This window comes from Pseudonaja textilis, chromosome Z, assembly GCF_049901715.1.
Source record: "Pseudonaja textilis isolate UNSWEBS1 chromosome Z, rPseTex1.2, whole genome shotgun sequence".
Lineage (NCBI taxonomy): Eukaryota > Metazoa > Chordata > Lepidosauria > Squamata > Elapidae > Pseudonaja > Pseudonaja textilis.
Genome location: NC_142008.1, coordinates 118,609,798 through 118,625,189, shown reverse-complemented (window position 1 = coordinate 118,625,189; position 15,392 = coordinate 118,609,798). Strand labels below are relative to the sequence as shown.

The 15,392-nt window shown below is 37.6% G+C and overlaps 1 pseudogene; it reads left to right on the top strand.

The window, feature by feature from the left end:
* The first annotated feature begins 845 nt into the window (after positions 1–845).
* Positions 846–6,420, top strand: LOC148124338 (vomeronasal type-2 receptor 26-like; annotated as a pseudogene).
* The last annotated feature ends 8,972 nt before the right edge of the window (positions 6,421–15,392 follow it).

Here is a 15,392-nt window from a genome sequence, read left to right as displayed (position 1 = left end):
CTACAAGGTCCCTTCCAATTCTTTTAATCTGTAAAAAAAGAATCTTCATTTCTACCTAGCACCTTGCAAGGCTCATTAGGTTGCTGTGATTTCTGGTAGGATTGAAATATTTTAGATATCCTATACCAGAGACTCACATGGTCTCTATAGTTTTCTTCTTCTACAAGAACAAATTAAAATGGATGTGATTGCAGAAAACTCAGAACTAATCCTATAAATATGATGATTTCCTGCAAACATGGACACTCCAAAAGCATTATTGTCTTGGGACATCTTGGCATCAGAAGGTTATGCATCCTTCTGAATTTACTATTTATTCCCAATAAAATGGAAAAGTGGAAATGAACCACTATGTATTACATGGATCAAAAGGATTAGCCAGTTATAAGCTATTGCCTAGGGGATTCCTGAATGTGTTAACAGCACACAGTCTTCCGGAGGTTCCCCTCACATCCTCCTTTCATGTCCTAAAATGGAGGACTTGCATGATATTTGATAAATCCTACTTCTAAAATTCCTTGTTGTTGTTTTTATTTCAGGTACTTCCTTGTGCAAGGTATGTAGAGAGCTGCCACCAGGGTACAGCAGGGTTGTTCAGGAAGGGAAACATACTTGTTGCTACCATTCTACAAAATGTCCTGAAGAAAGAATTTCAGTCAAAATGGGTAAGTAAAGAAATGGACAGTTGAGAGTTGTGAGCTTCCAAACTTATATATTCTTCATTCTTACCATCTTTGGTATGCTCTTTATTGGAATGGGATTAGGGTAAACTGCACTTGATTTTTTTTAAGGGGGTGTAATTTAAATACATGTATAAATCCTAACTTCCTTTTCTAGCTTGAGAGATGCAATGTGAGAGATGCCCAGAAGATCAGTATTCAAATGCAGAAAAAGTGCCTTCCCAAAGATTTCAACTATTTATCCTATGTTGAACCCTTGGGAATTATTCTGACTTCCTTGATCCTTTTTTTAAAAGAAAAAACTTTATTAATTTTACTTTTAAAAGAAAACAACACAGCTACAAATTATGTACAACAAAAAGACAAACAGGTCTTGGCATAGGCCAAGAGGGAAAGAGAGGAAGGCTTGAGAGAGGAAAGAGGGAAAGGGAAGGGAAGGGGGGGAAGAGTAGGGAAAACAATTATAATAAAACCATATTTTTTGTGACGGTCTGTAAGGTCCTTTCTTCTTCAAAAATATCGTTGGCGGTGCTTTTCTTTATCTCTGCTTCGGAGGCCCTCGGCCTTAATTTTCCTAGAGGTGATCTGTCTTTGGTTTAGCCAATTGTACAAAGGATTCCAATTGTTCTAATAGGTTGAGGATTCTTTATTTTTTAATGCTTGGGTTAGTTTGTCCATTTCGGCGCATTGTAAAATTTTCTGAATAACCATAAGTTCAGTGGGGATAGAAGGTAGTTTCCAGCACTGGGCAAAGGCCAGTCTGGACGCGGTTAAGATATGGATTGTAATATACTTCGATTTTTTGGATATTTGTTTATCAAAAATTCCTAGAAGGAAGGACTCTGGTTTGTACTCAATTTGTTCCTTGGTTATTTCCTCTAGCCAGCGCCTAATTTTTTGCCAGTACTTCTGGGTTTCCTTGCATGACCACCACATGTGGAAGAAGGTACCTTCTATGTTTTGACATTTCCAACATTTGGGGCTCGTGTTGGGGTGCATCTTCGCCAATCTCAAAGGGGGCAGGTGCCATCTATAAAACATTTTATATGAGTTTTCTTTATAAGCTGCTGATTTCGTGATCTTAATGTTCCTGTTCCAGATCCTTTCCCATTCTGCTAGGGTAATGCTCCAACCCACGTTTCTGCTCCATGCAATCATATTTCCTTTGACAATTTCTTGTTCTAGTTCTGTTTCTAATAAATGTTTGTAAAATTTAGATATATTTTTTTTATTTGGTCCTAATAGAATTTTGTCTAAAGTCTGTAATTTATTGTAGATTCCAAATTCCTTAATGTCTCGTTTGTATCTACTATGAATTTGAAGGTACACCCACTGATCAATTATAATTCCTCACTCTTGTAATTCTTGTCATGTTTTCAGCTTTCCTTGTGGGTCTAATAAATTTTCGTACTTAATCATTTTAGTTAAATCCAATTTATTAGGGTGCACTGTCGCTTCCATTGGAGATAGCCAAATCAGTATTTTTAGATAGAGTTTTTTACGTACTTTTTTCCAATTAGTTAATAGAGAGTCCCTGATAAGATGCCTATGGAAATATGATTCCTTGGGTTTCCCAGTTTCCCACAGAAAGGCATGCCATCCTTTCTGCATATCGTGGCCTTCTAATACTAGTGTTCTTTTGTTGGTTAGATTCACCCATTCCTTTATCCATAGTAGGGTGGCTGCCGTATGATATATTTCCCAGTTTGGCAGGGCTAACCCTCCTCTGCTTTTCGAATCTTGTAGGGCTTTTACGTTAATCCTAGCTTTTTTCCCCTGCCAAATAAATTTCAGCGTTATCTTGTTTAATTCCATAAAAAAAAATTATTTAGTTTGATTGGAATTGTCTGGAATAAGTATAGAAATTTTGGCAGAATATTCATCTTAATCAAAGCAATCCTGCCCAATAAGGAAAGTTGTAATTTACTCCAGGAGTCTAAGTCTTTCTTGGATTGTTGGAGAAGTTTGTCATAGTTGTTTTCTTTTAATGATTTGCTTTGTGGAGTTAGCCAAATTCCTAAGTATTTAATTTTTTTTGTCACCTGTATTCCCATTGTTGTCTCTAGCTCTTTATTCTGGTCTCCTGTTGAATTTTTAGTCATTAATTTCATTTTTCCCCTGTTAATTTTAAATCCTGCGACTTCTCCAAATCGTTCTAGTTCTTCTAATAAGGTATGTCCTTTTTCTATGGGCTCCTCCAGAAAAAAAACCAAATCATCAGAGAAAGCTTGTACTTTATACTCTTCTGAATTGATCCTCAGTCCTCTAATTCTTGAATTTTGCCTAATGTATGTCAAAAGAGATTCTAGGGAGAATATGAAAAGCAGAGGGGAGAGAGGGCAACCCTGTCTTACCCCTTTTTCTATTTTTATCGGGCCAGTTTGTTCCCCATTTATTAGTATATTTGCCTGTTGGGTGTGGTAAATTGTAGTGATGACATTTTCGAATCTGGTGCCGAGGTTCATATTATATATTTTTTGAATTAAGAAATGCCAATTTAAATTGTCGAATGCTTTTTCAGCGTCCAAAAACATAAATGCAAATTGTTTTTCCGGATGGGCTTCATAGAATTCTGAAATGTCTATCACTGTTCTTAAATTATTCTTAATTTGTCGAAATGGGAGAAATCCATTTTGATCTTCATGGATATATATGTTTAAAACCTGTTTTAATCTATTGGCTATTATAGAAGAGAATAGTTTGTAATCTGCATTCAGGAGTGAAATTGGTCTATAATTATTAATAAGTCTGTGGTCTAGGTCCTCCTTCAGGATCAGTGAAATTAAGGCTCCCCTCCACGAGTCTGGCATCTTGGGCTGCTAAGAGTACCTCATTAAATACTTCCAGCATCAGTGGTCCAATTTGTTCTATGATTGTTTTGTAAAGTTCTATCGGTATCCCGTCTGGTCCTGGCGCTTTATTGTTACTTTGCTTCTCTATTGCTGACTTCAGTTCGGACCATGTTATATTTTTGTTTAATAATTCTATCTCTTCCTCTCCAATTGCTTTATCATTCACTTCCTCCAGGTATTTCATTATTTTATCCTCACAGACTTCTTCTTTTTTGTATAATTTCCCAAAGTATTTAAAAGTGATCTCTTTTTTCTTCTTTATCTCCTCTTGCAAATTGCCCCCCTCGTCCATTAATTGGTGTATCAATCTTTTTTCTTTCGTTTTCTTAAGTTTGTGGGCTAACTATCTCCCTGGCTTGTTTGCATGCTCAAAGTAGATTTGTTTAGTCATTTTCAGACTAATCTCCAATTTTTCTTGTTCCAGTAGATTTAGTTTGTGTTTAGTTGTTATTAACTGGTTCTGTATTCTTTGGTTTTTGGGGTCCTTTTGTAGTTGGGTTTCTAAATCCTTAATTTCTTGTTGTAGGTTACTTTGTTGGGCATACTTTCTTTTATTTCTCATAGCATTGTAAGAGATTGTTATTCCTCTTATAAATGCCTTCAATGTATCCCATATATTTTGTTTCGAAGTTAGATCATTATTATTTTCCTTTAAGAAGAAGTTCAGTTCTTCTTTCAGTTTGTTAGTATATTCTTCTTCTTTTATTAAATGAGTGTTAAGAGTCCATCTTTTCTTTGGTTTTCTTCTACCTCTCCAGGTTATTTGAATTGGGTTGTGGTCAGCCCAGTCATTTGGTAAGATTTCGCTATCTTTGATTTCATTAATTAATTCACCGTTTATCCAAGCCATATCTATTCTTGTCCAAATTTTGTGTGGGTTAGAATAATAAGTAAACTGTTCTTTTTTGGGGTTTAATTTTCTCCAGATATATACGAGATTCATTTCATTCATCATATCCTTACATGGCTTAAAAAATTCTCTTTTTCCTTTTTTGTTCTTACTCCTGTTACTATGATCCTTCCGGTAGTCAGCAATAGAGTTAAAATCGCCAATCAGGAAAATATTTCCATTTTCAAAATCTATTATTTTTTGGTGGAGATGTTTGAAAAGTTTACCTTGATCATCATTTGGGGCATAGATTACTACCAGTAAAAATGTAATGCCATTAATCGAGATTTGTACCACCAGAGTTCTTCCTTCAGGGTCCGCCCAGATTAACTCCGCTTTTAAGTCATCTCTCACATATATTGCAATACCTTTCTTTTTGTGTTTATCTGCTGGTGCTGTGAATAATTTTCCCAGTTTCAGACAATCTAGGAATTTCTCCTCGCTTTTCCTAATGTGTGTTTCTTGTATGCAAATTATATCAACGTTTTGTTTTATTAGCTTGGTTAGAATCCTTTTCCTTTTAGCTCTTGAATTTAGGCCGTTTATATTGATGGAAAGAATTTTCCTTCCTTCGTCCATTTACTTAAGTCTGCCTCGCTTTTTATCTCGTAACTATACGGCTCTCTTCTTGTGGTTGATATGGGGTTGTTTCTTCTCTTTCTTGTTGTAAGTTGTCTTTCCCTTGAGTTTGGACAGATCTTTCTTCTTTGTTCCTATGGCGGTTACGATCTTCCTGCATGTTCCTTTTGGTTTCCTCCCTAGTGTGTTGATCCTCCGTGGTTGTTAGCTGTTCTAGGAAGTCTTGTGCTTGTTCTATTGAATCTATTTTAATTTTTCTTCCCTTCCACAATATTAGCATCCCTTCTGGGATTAGCCATTTGAATGAGATTTCTTTTTTATTTAAGTAATTGGCTAAAAATTTATATTCTTGCCTTATGGCCCTCACTTTTCTTGGAATCTGCTTAAGAACTATGATCTCTTTGCCCTTATATAATATTCTCTCATCTCTGGCCATTCTAAGTATTAGGTCTCTCATGCATCTTCTTGAAAAGCGGATATGGATCTCCCTTGGGCAATTGTGACGCCTTGCGTAACTGATGTTCACCCTATAGACTTCATCGAATTCTTTGAGTAAATCATCTTTCTCTTTTTCAACTAGTTCAGCCAACAAACCTGCCATTAATTGCTCTAGTTCTTCATTTTTGGATTCCTCCACGTTCTGGAACCTTAGGTATGCAGCTGCTCTGTCCATCTCAAGTTGGACCATCCTTTTCCTTCCATCAATCCTCATTTTGGTGGCAGGGACTTTCATTCTGCACTGGGACACCCCCATTGTCAAGGCCAATAACAGGAACATCACATACATCCTTCTTTCCTCTCTCCTGCTGTGTTTTCTGTGCTCTTTGCTCTTCATAGGTCAGCCTGGGGAGGTGACTTTTTTGGAACCATTTTCTCTCTGTCAGTTTCTTGTGTCTTGGCCAAAACCATCACAGTCATTGGGGCTTTCTTGACCACTAATCCAGGAAACTAGATGAGGAAATGGATCGGAACCAGACCAGCAGGATCCATCATTGTCTTCTGTTCATGTTCTCAAGCTCTTATATGTATGGTATGGTTGATCATGTCTCCTCCCTTCCCCGAGAGGGACATGCATTCACAGATTGAAGAGATTATTGTACAATGTAATGAAGACTCATCTGTCATGTTTTACCTTGTCCTGGGCTACTTGGGGCTACTGGCCATCATCAGTTTCACTGTGGCTTTCTTTGCCAGAAAACTTCCTGATACTTTTAATGAAGCCAAGCTGATCACCTTCAGCATGCTTATGTTTTGTAGCATTTGGGTGTCCTTCATCCCAGCCTACCTCAGCACCAAGAGCAAATACATGGTGGGTGTGGAGGTCTTCTCCATCTTGGGTTCTACTGCAGGTCTCCAAGGTTGCATCTTTCTGCCCAAGTGCTACATCATTCTTTTAAATCCAAATCTAAACACAAAATAACATCTAACCAGGAAGACAGATTAATAGTTAAATCTGCTAGATTATTATTCAGCCTTTACCTAGTGACCCAATGCATCCATATGAAACATCCAAATATTCAAGTTGGCACCTGTAACCATGTTTTTAATGCTATCTTCTTTCTTTTCTTTGTGTTTGTATGCAATATACATAATGATGGTTAAATAGTGAAATCCTACTTTTTTTGGCATTGCCACAAAAATGGGGGAGACATGAAATATTGAAGAAGACAGGCAGAAACATATCATCCTGTTCCAGTCCCTCATGCACACACACACATATGAGGAATTTAAAAACTTTATTGAGGCACTGTGTAATTTATCCAGATCCCACTCACACCAACTGCAATTTCTATTGGGTCTAATTCTGCTCAGTCTACACCCAGGGATGCAAAGTCTGATAGTAGAGACACAAGTTTTCAAGTTCATACAGATAAAGTGTGAAGTATAGGCACAGTCCAAAGTCCATAAACAGTAGTCAAGCTTAGGTTCCAGGCCAACATCCCAAAAGCAGTCTGAGCAGGGGTGGGATTCTACCAGTTCGCACCTATTTGCTAGAACCGGTTGTTAACATTCTAAGCAGTTTGGAGGACTGATTGTTAGAAGAAATTACTGGCCTAACCCTGCAAGGAAGACAGGAAGGAAACATTCTGGTGTTCCTTACAGAAACTGCCTCTCTGTTAACCCTTATTACATTCTTGGCAGGACTAGACTTCTTGTCTCAGGAACATCTCTGGAGTGTTTTTTTCCTCCTTTGCTGGTACTTTGCTTGTGTGGAGTGACCATTTAAAGTTACAGTGGCACTGAAAAAAGTGACTTATGACCATTTTTCACACTTACAACTGTTGCCGCATCCCCACAGTCATGAGAGGCCAGATGAGGAGATGTGTGTCTGGATGTGAGTGATATTGAGTTGGCCACACCCAGCCAATAACATGATCACCAAGCCATGTCTACCCAGTCACATGACCACCAAGCCATGCCCACCACCTAAGCCACGCCCACAGAAATGGTTGTTAAAAATTTTGAATCCCACCCCTGAGTCTGAGGTACAAATACATGTCAAACAAAGTACAGGTTTGCAATCAATAAAATAGGAATCATGAAGTCAAAGTACATACATGACAGGGACAATGGGCAGTTGTCTCCAATGTCTCATTTCTCTATGTATCAATTTAAGGATGTGTGTGCTGATGTAACTCATTAGGAGGAGTGACGCTGCCTCCTAACAAATAGCCTCACTGACCTCCCTTGCACTTCCTTCAGGCAGTTCATTCTCTTCCCCCTACTGACTAGCTACAGATGCAATCCTTATTCATTCCATGTTGCTGACTGAGTCTCTGAGCTTTCTAGCTGCAGCTACATCTCTCCTCTTTCCTTTCCATCCAGGTGCTTGTTCAGTAGCTCCCCTGATGGCCTCTCCGAGGTTCCTGACATCTCTACTTCCTCTGACCCATTCACTCCTGGCTCAGAAACCTCAACTCCTCTGAAGTTCCCAGAGTCAGTACTTCCACATTGGCCAAGCTAGCATCCAGGGAAGCTACTTGAATCTTTCTCCTTTTATTTCTGTGACACATGTAAGAAAGGAACTTGTTTGCTGAGCCGGAACAGTTATTTTCACTTTCACAGGTCCCCACTACATTCTCTATTGAAAGGACTATACTCAATTTATGCTTTCATTAAACTTGTAATAGATAGCAATTGCAATTAGACTTATGTACTACTTCACAGTGCTTTAAAGCCCTCTTTAAGCAGTTTACAGTGTCAACCTATTGCCCCCAACAATCTGGGTCCTCATTTTACCAACCTAAGAAGGATAGAAGACTGAATCAACTTTGATCCTGGTGAGATTCAAACTGCCAAATCACAGGCAGTCGGCAGGCAGCAGAAGTAGCCTACAGTACTGTATTCTAACCACTGTGCTACCACGGCTCTTAGGTATTCTTCCATAAGTACTCCATAGTTTATTGATAGGTAACTTTAGTATTAAAACCAGGACTAAGTACAGGACCTCAAGATCCAGAAAAAGTTGCAATAGGTTCATCACATGAAGTTGTGCAAAGGGTTTCTTATCACAACTGCCACTTGCTCTTTGAGTGGAAGTCAGGTGTATAAGAGAACCCTCTAGTTGTGCACCATCAAATTGATTTTGGGAAGAAAAGAACTATAGAATAGTCTATAGCAAGGCAGGTCTGTTTCAAAGTTCTATAAAGCAATTGGTGCTATAACTTTAGTTCAAGGATAGGATTCAATGGGTTTGATTAAATTCTGTACTTCTACATTTCTATACTATCTAGGAGGCATTGCTAGGAGGCATTTCCCTCTTCAGTGTTCCTCTTTTCTGTTGCTTTCTGACATTATATCCACTTTTCACCTTATTTTTCCCTTTTTTGGTTATTTTTTTATGTATTAAATTCTCTATTCTCTTTCCCCCCCTTTCCCCTTTCTTCCCCAGATACAGTTACTTGTTCATTAAAGATGGCTTCTTCTTTGTCCCAATTTTCTTATTGCGCAGTCTTTTCTTGTAGCTTCTCATAGGTGCAGATCGCCATTTCTAAAAAATGAAAAATGGAGCCAAAGGAGCCATTCCCTTCTTGTTCCTCTTCTTTATATTTTTTAAATTCCATTTTCAGTTCATCCACAAGTGATGCCATTGTGATGCCAATTTAATTTTAGATTCTTTTAAATTCCAAGCAGCCTCCTCCAGCCAAATCTTGCTCTTATTCTTTTCCTCTCCCTTCCCACTTACAGCAAAAAAAAAAAAAAAAGTTTTTTAAGTGTTCAGAAATCTTTATTGTCCCCTTGGCATTTAATCTGGTTAAATTACCTGTTGGTGCCAAAGTGGATTTTTCCAATTTCTCATTCATCTGCTGTCAACGTAAGAAGGAGAATGAAAAAAAAAGCTTTCCCTTTTCACTTTCATTCGCTGCTTCCAAATCTTCTTTGGGAGCGATGTATCTTTTATAAGATTTAAATTCCAGGGTAAGTCAGTTGTTACTTCTTGTCGCAATAAGCAAAAATTTTCACTTCTTAACTTCCTTAACTGCACTTTCTTTTCTGGCTGAGTGCTTCTTTGAGGCGGCCATTTCTGACCGCCACTCTTACTGCCTTCGGGAAAAGGAGTTTAGCCAGCTGGGAAGGAAAGATGCAGCTTCCCTCGACCCTGCTGGAATCTCCCCCCTCTTTGCACACCTCTACGGGGTGGCTTAGCCCTGAAGCCGAGTGGCTCGGGGTGCTCCAGCAGCGAGCCCAGGCAGAAACCGTCCACGATCGTGGATTCCTGCCTACTGCTGAAGCCCTGCAAACCAGAAGTCCCCCCAAGGCAGTGTTCTGGGACCAACTCTTTTCATACTCTACATAAATGACCTCTGTGATCATATCAAGAGCAACTGTGTTCTCTTCGCTGACGATGTCAAGCTATTCAACACCACAGAAATACTGCTACCCTTCAAAAAGACCTTGACTATGTATCAGAATGGTCAAACAAATGGCAACTTCAAATCTCAACAAATAAATGCTCTGTCCTACGTATTGCAAAAATAAATCAGAAAATAAAATACAGGCTGAATAGTCAAGACCTTGTTGATGATCCAAACTCTGTCTGGGATCTTGGAGTACTCATCTCTAATGATCTAAGTGCTAGTGCCCACTGTAACTACATAGCCAAAAAGGCGTTAAGAGTTGTTAACCTAATCTTACGTAGCCTTTTCTCTGGTAATATTACACTAATAACTAGAGCATACAAAACATTTGCAAGACCAATACTCAAATACAGCTCATCAATCTGGAACCCACATTATGTATCTGATATTAACACAGTTGAGAAAATCCAGAAATATTTCACAAGAAGAGTTCTCCACTCCTCTACTTGTTGCAGAATACCTTATGGCACCAGACTCAAAATTTTAGACCGAGAAATCCTAGAACTACGTTGCCTTCAGTTCTATCTGATTATAGTATATAAAAATCATACACTGCAATGTCCTACCTGTCAATGAATACTTCAGCTTCAACACAAGAGCGAACAACAGATACAAACTCAAGGTTAATTGCACCAAACTTGATTGCAGGAAATACGACTTCAGCAACCAAGTGGTCAATGTCTGGAATACTCTACCTGACTCTGTGGTTTTTTTCCCCAAACCCCCAAAACTTTAACTTTAGACTGTCTACTATTGACCTCACCCCTTTCCTAAGAGGTCTGTAGGGGACGTGCATAAGCACACCAATGTGCCTACCATCCCTGTCCTATTGTTTCTTCTATATATTTTTTAAAGTTTTCTTATATGTATCGATGTATTCATAACTATATTTTTACTTATACCTATTATCTTGTAAGCAATTGACAATTAAAAAAATTTTTTTTTTGATGCTCATTATATATTCCACAAGAACAACAAAGCATATAATTTTCTTCCTCAACCCCATCATAGCTTATTTGTGGAATCTTGAAGAAACCTGTAAGTTCATTTATATAAGATGATGTATCAAAACCCATTCTTCCAATGATAGCCATGAGATTCTTCTCACTGTCACATTTGTAGTTAAGGACAGATTCCTGGAATTTGAAAAGCAGGTCCATGGTGGTATAGTAGGTCATCCTTGCATGGAGGTAACTGTCATAGATGTGGAACCCCAGTAAGATCTGGGAGTCCTCATTGGCAAGGCCAAGGCAAGGTTGAGTTGAGGAAATTTGGTGATTATACTGCACATTTTTTTTAAATACTCCAGTTGAAAAAGTATAAAATAGGAACAGATCCAACAGATGTCAGTTATTTACTTTATGTGTTTTTTGTGATGAGTAACAATGCAGAACCTTTTAAAAGAATTACCTTAAACTCACTGAAAATCTTCAAGATTTCTTGCACCCAAGTTTCATACATTCTATTGAGAACAATTTAAGATAAACTAAAGAATATTATTTTCAGGGCTGCGTTTCAGTTATGCTGTGCACTGTATGAGAGGGGGGAAAGATGTGTGGCGGGGGAACCAGAGGGAGGTTTACTATGGATTACCATGAGGAAATGAAACCAAGACTCATATTGTCCTGTGAAGATTACCAGCCATTCATTCCAAGATCTAGCAAACGAATGAAGCCAGTTGAGTAGAAAGGGACCTATGATGTACCCAAACAGTTTATTAGCACATAATTGGGCATTTCTTCATGATCAGGGGATGGAAAGGAACAGGCAAAGGTTTACAATATACTTTTGGCATGAAAATCCCAGATCTAGCTTTGCCTCTTCTGTAACCAATTGGCTTCAGTAAAGTATGGTTGCTTCTATCCTCCTCCTCTGGCTAACCAGTTGTTGAAATGTCCATGACTCATTGAAAAACTATGTTGTTTTGACCACAAACCCACATTTATCTCTATCCTCTCTTCAGCTCCAAACTGGGTCCTCATTATACCAACTTGGAAGGATGAAAGGTTGAGTCAATTTTGAGCCAGTGAGAATCAAACTTCTGGCAGAGTCAGCTTGAAATATTGCATTCTAGCTACTAATTAGTTGGCTTCTGATTAGAAATAAAGCCTGTATTTATGATGAACTATCTTTTGCTCATATAAGAAATTTGGGGGGAAGAGGCTTAGATTATAAAAAGAAAGAAAACCCGTACAATGGGACATTATAATAAATAGATATTATAATAAATAGATATTATAATAGACATTATAATAAATAGATCTACAAAAGATGCTCCAATCATCATGCTTCACACTGCTCTGACTCATCTAGAACAGAGGGAGGGCTATGTGAGGATGCTTTTTGTAGATTTTAGTTCTGCATTTAACAAAATTCTTCCACATAGACTAGTGTCTAAACTTCTGGACCTTGGACTTTCTTATTCAATCTGCCTTTGGATTATGGATTTTCTGTCCGGCTACTCACAGAGGGTCAGATTAGGTAATCATACTCTTCAGCCCTTATTATTAATACCGGTACAACACAGGGTACTCTTTATGTGCATGACTACATTCCCACTTACACTAGTAATATTATTACTAAATTTGCAGGTGATACAACAGTGGTGGGACTCATCTCCGGGGGGCGTGAGTCTGCCTATTGAGATGAGGTGGACTGGTTGCTTTTGTGGAATGTAGACAATAGTTTGGTCCTCAACACCAATAAGACCAAGGAACTTATAGTGGACTATAGAAGGAACAGATCAGACATCCAGCCCTTGCTTATCTATGGAGACTAAGTGGAGCAAGTAGCCAGTTTTAAGTTTCTGGGTGTTACCATAAAAGAGGATCTGACCTGACACATTGCCTGCACTGGTCAAAAGGGCCCAGCAGAGACTTCTCAGAAAACAACAATTGAAAAAAAACTGCTGGAGATCTTCTACTGCTGCACAGAGAGAGTATCTTAACTGACTGCACTGGTGTATAGTTTGCTAATTGCACAGTGGCAGGTAGGAAAGCACTCTAGAGGGTTAATATGATCATTGGTTGCCCCCTCCCCTCTTTGGAAGAGCTTTATAGCTCCCACTGCCTTAAGAAAGTTCAAAACATTCTCAAAGATCCATCTCATCCCAGGAACCCTTTCTTTGAACTATTACCATTGGGCAGATGGTATAGGATAATAAAAGCAAGGACAAATAGGCTGAAAAACAGCTTCTATTCCAGGGCAGTAACTCTATTGAATTCTACTGTATAGTGCAATATTAATGCAATATCAGGGGCTTTCAATTCAATGTATAGAATGTGAGGGATGTGTGTTTGTGTTTATTTTCATTGTCATAATGTACACTGAAGATGGTATTTAATTTCACTGTATGAGGTGCAATGACAATAAAGTAAACTAAACTAAACTAAACTAAATAATCAGGTTTATACATGTTCTTTAAATTTCAATTCACAAAAGTGATAAACCATGTGGGACACCATGTGGTATAGTTGCATACTTTAATACATGTTGAAATAAGCTTTTGTTGTTGTTGTTTTTGACTTTTGTTGGAAACTTTAGTTCATTTTGAGCCTTAGCTTTCCAAGCTTTATTTCTGACCATAGAACTTAGCCTGCTATTCAACATTCTTGCCATTGCACACCATATCTGCAATAAGAATTGCACTTTCATTATAATTTATGCTATTTAAACTGTCCATGGAAGCTCTCGCCCCATCTATCTATCTATCTATCTATCTATCTATCTATCTATCTATCTATCTATCTATCTATCTATCTATCTATCTATCTATCTATCTATCTATCTATCTATCTATCTATCTATCTATCTCCACATATTTTCCGATTGTTCAAGCATCACACTATATCCAAAGTTCCTTGCCCAGTGAATCATGCAATGTTTTACAAGTTCACTTTCCAAATTCAATTTCAATAACATTTTATAAATCCTAGCAATAATATGTTCATCATTTCAACACAGTAAGATTTCTAATTCATTTTTAACAAAATCAATCCCATTTTTTTTCAATTCTAATTCCAATCTCTCTCTCTCTATCCATATTTTTCTTATTTCTAGCAGCTGAGAGCATCATGGCACACCAGCTAAGTGGAGTAGAGTGTCCACATCAGCACATGATACCTGAAAACCCCAGCAGTGGGCAGGAAACTGAAAGGGCAAGAAAGCTGGGAAGAAAAGAAATACAAAAAAGAAATATAAAATAAAATAAAAAGAAAAGAAAAGAAATACAAAAAAAGATGCATGCCATCTCTAGTCCTTTTCATTGAACTAGACATTCTGACAAACATTCTTTGATATAATTCAGTAGTTCTGAGATCATATCTCCACTTTTTTGTGGATTTTGGAGTGTAATCCATATGGTGCTAGTAATTTGAAGTTGTCTAGAGCAGATAGATGTTCTCCTACAATTTTTTTCTTATTTTGTCTTGCATTCCACATCTGTATTTTACTGTGTATGTGTCTGTGTGTTTGGTGTTGATAGGTTGGACTGTCTTATGTAAAGATAGATGCAAAAATAATCACTTTTCTCCTGTTAATGAACCAATTGTCTCCTTGATGTTTTTCTTGATTTTTACATGTTGAAAGATGCTTTTTAAAATGATTAAGCCTTAGTTTTTTTTGAGCCTTAGCTTTCCTGACTTCATCTTTGCAAATTCAAGCTATTTGCTGATATTCTGCATTAGTTATTTGCCCTCTTTCTACTTTGTTTACTTGTTCTTTTTGTCATTTAGTTTATCAGAGAGTTCTTTGTGGAGCCATGCTCATTTGGTGTGTGTGGTGTGGGTGTGTAATCTCTTATTTGTCTTCATTGGAATTTGCTAGACTGGGCTCCTTGAGAATTCTAATCCATGGATATTCTCTTTCTAATATATTTCTAATAAATTAGAGAATTATATTATCTCTAATTCTATTGAAATCAGCTCTCTTGAAGTCCAACACTCCAGTCTGACTTAGTTCTATTGCTTCTGCTTGCATAAAAATAAATTCCAGTTATTGCATGTTTACTCACGTTGAACATTCCTGTAACTCCAACACCTTCTTTCGTTTCTCTTTGTTAGTGAGAATTACAATAAATCCAGTATGGCTGACCCTCTATTCCCTGTTTCTACCTTTTATCATGCTTTAGGTATCAGAAGGAATTAGGTAGGAAATCATTATAATTTGTACAGATCTATCTATCTATCTATCTATCTATCTATCTATCTATCTATCTATCTATCTATCTATCTACCTATCTACCTATCTACCTATCTACCTATCTATCTATAACAGATAACAGATAATCAGTGCTCCAAGGGACTGGTCTTGTAGACCCTACACCATTTCTGACAAATGGCAGTCCAATCTCTTCTTGAAAGTCTCAAGTGATGGTGCTCCCACAACTTCTGAGCGCAAGCTGTTCCATTGGTTGATTGTTCTCACTGTCAGAAAGTTTCTCCTTTTCAATTAAATATCATACTTCTATGGGAACAGTTTTAAGTTTTCCATAATTAACTCCCCCCCTTCACTTATATTTTATAAAACATTAACT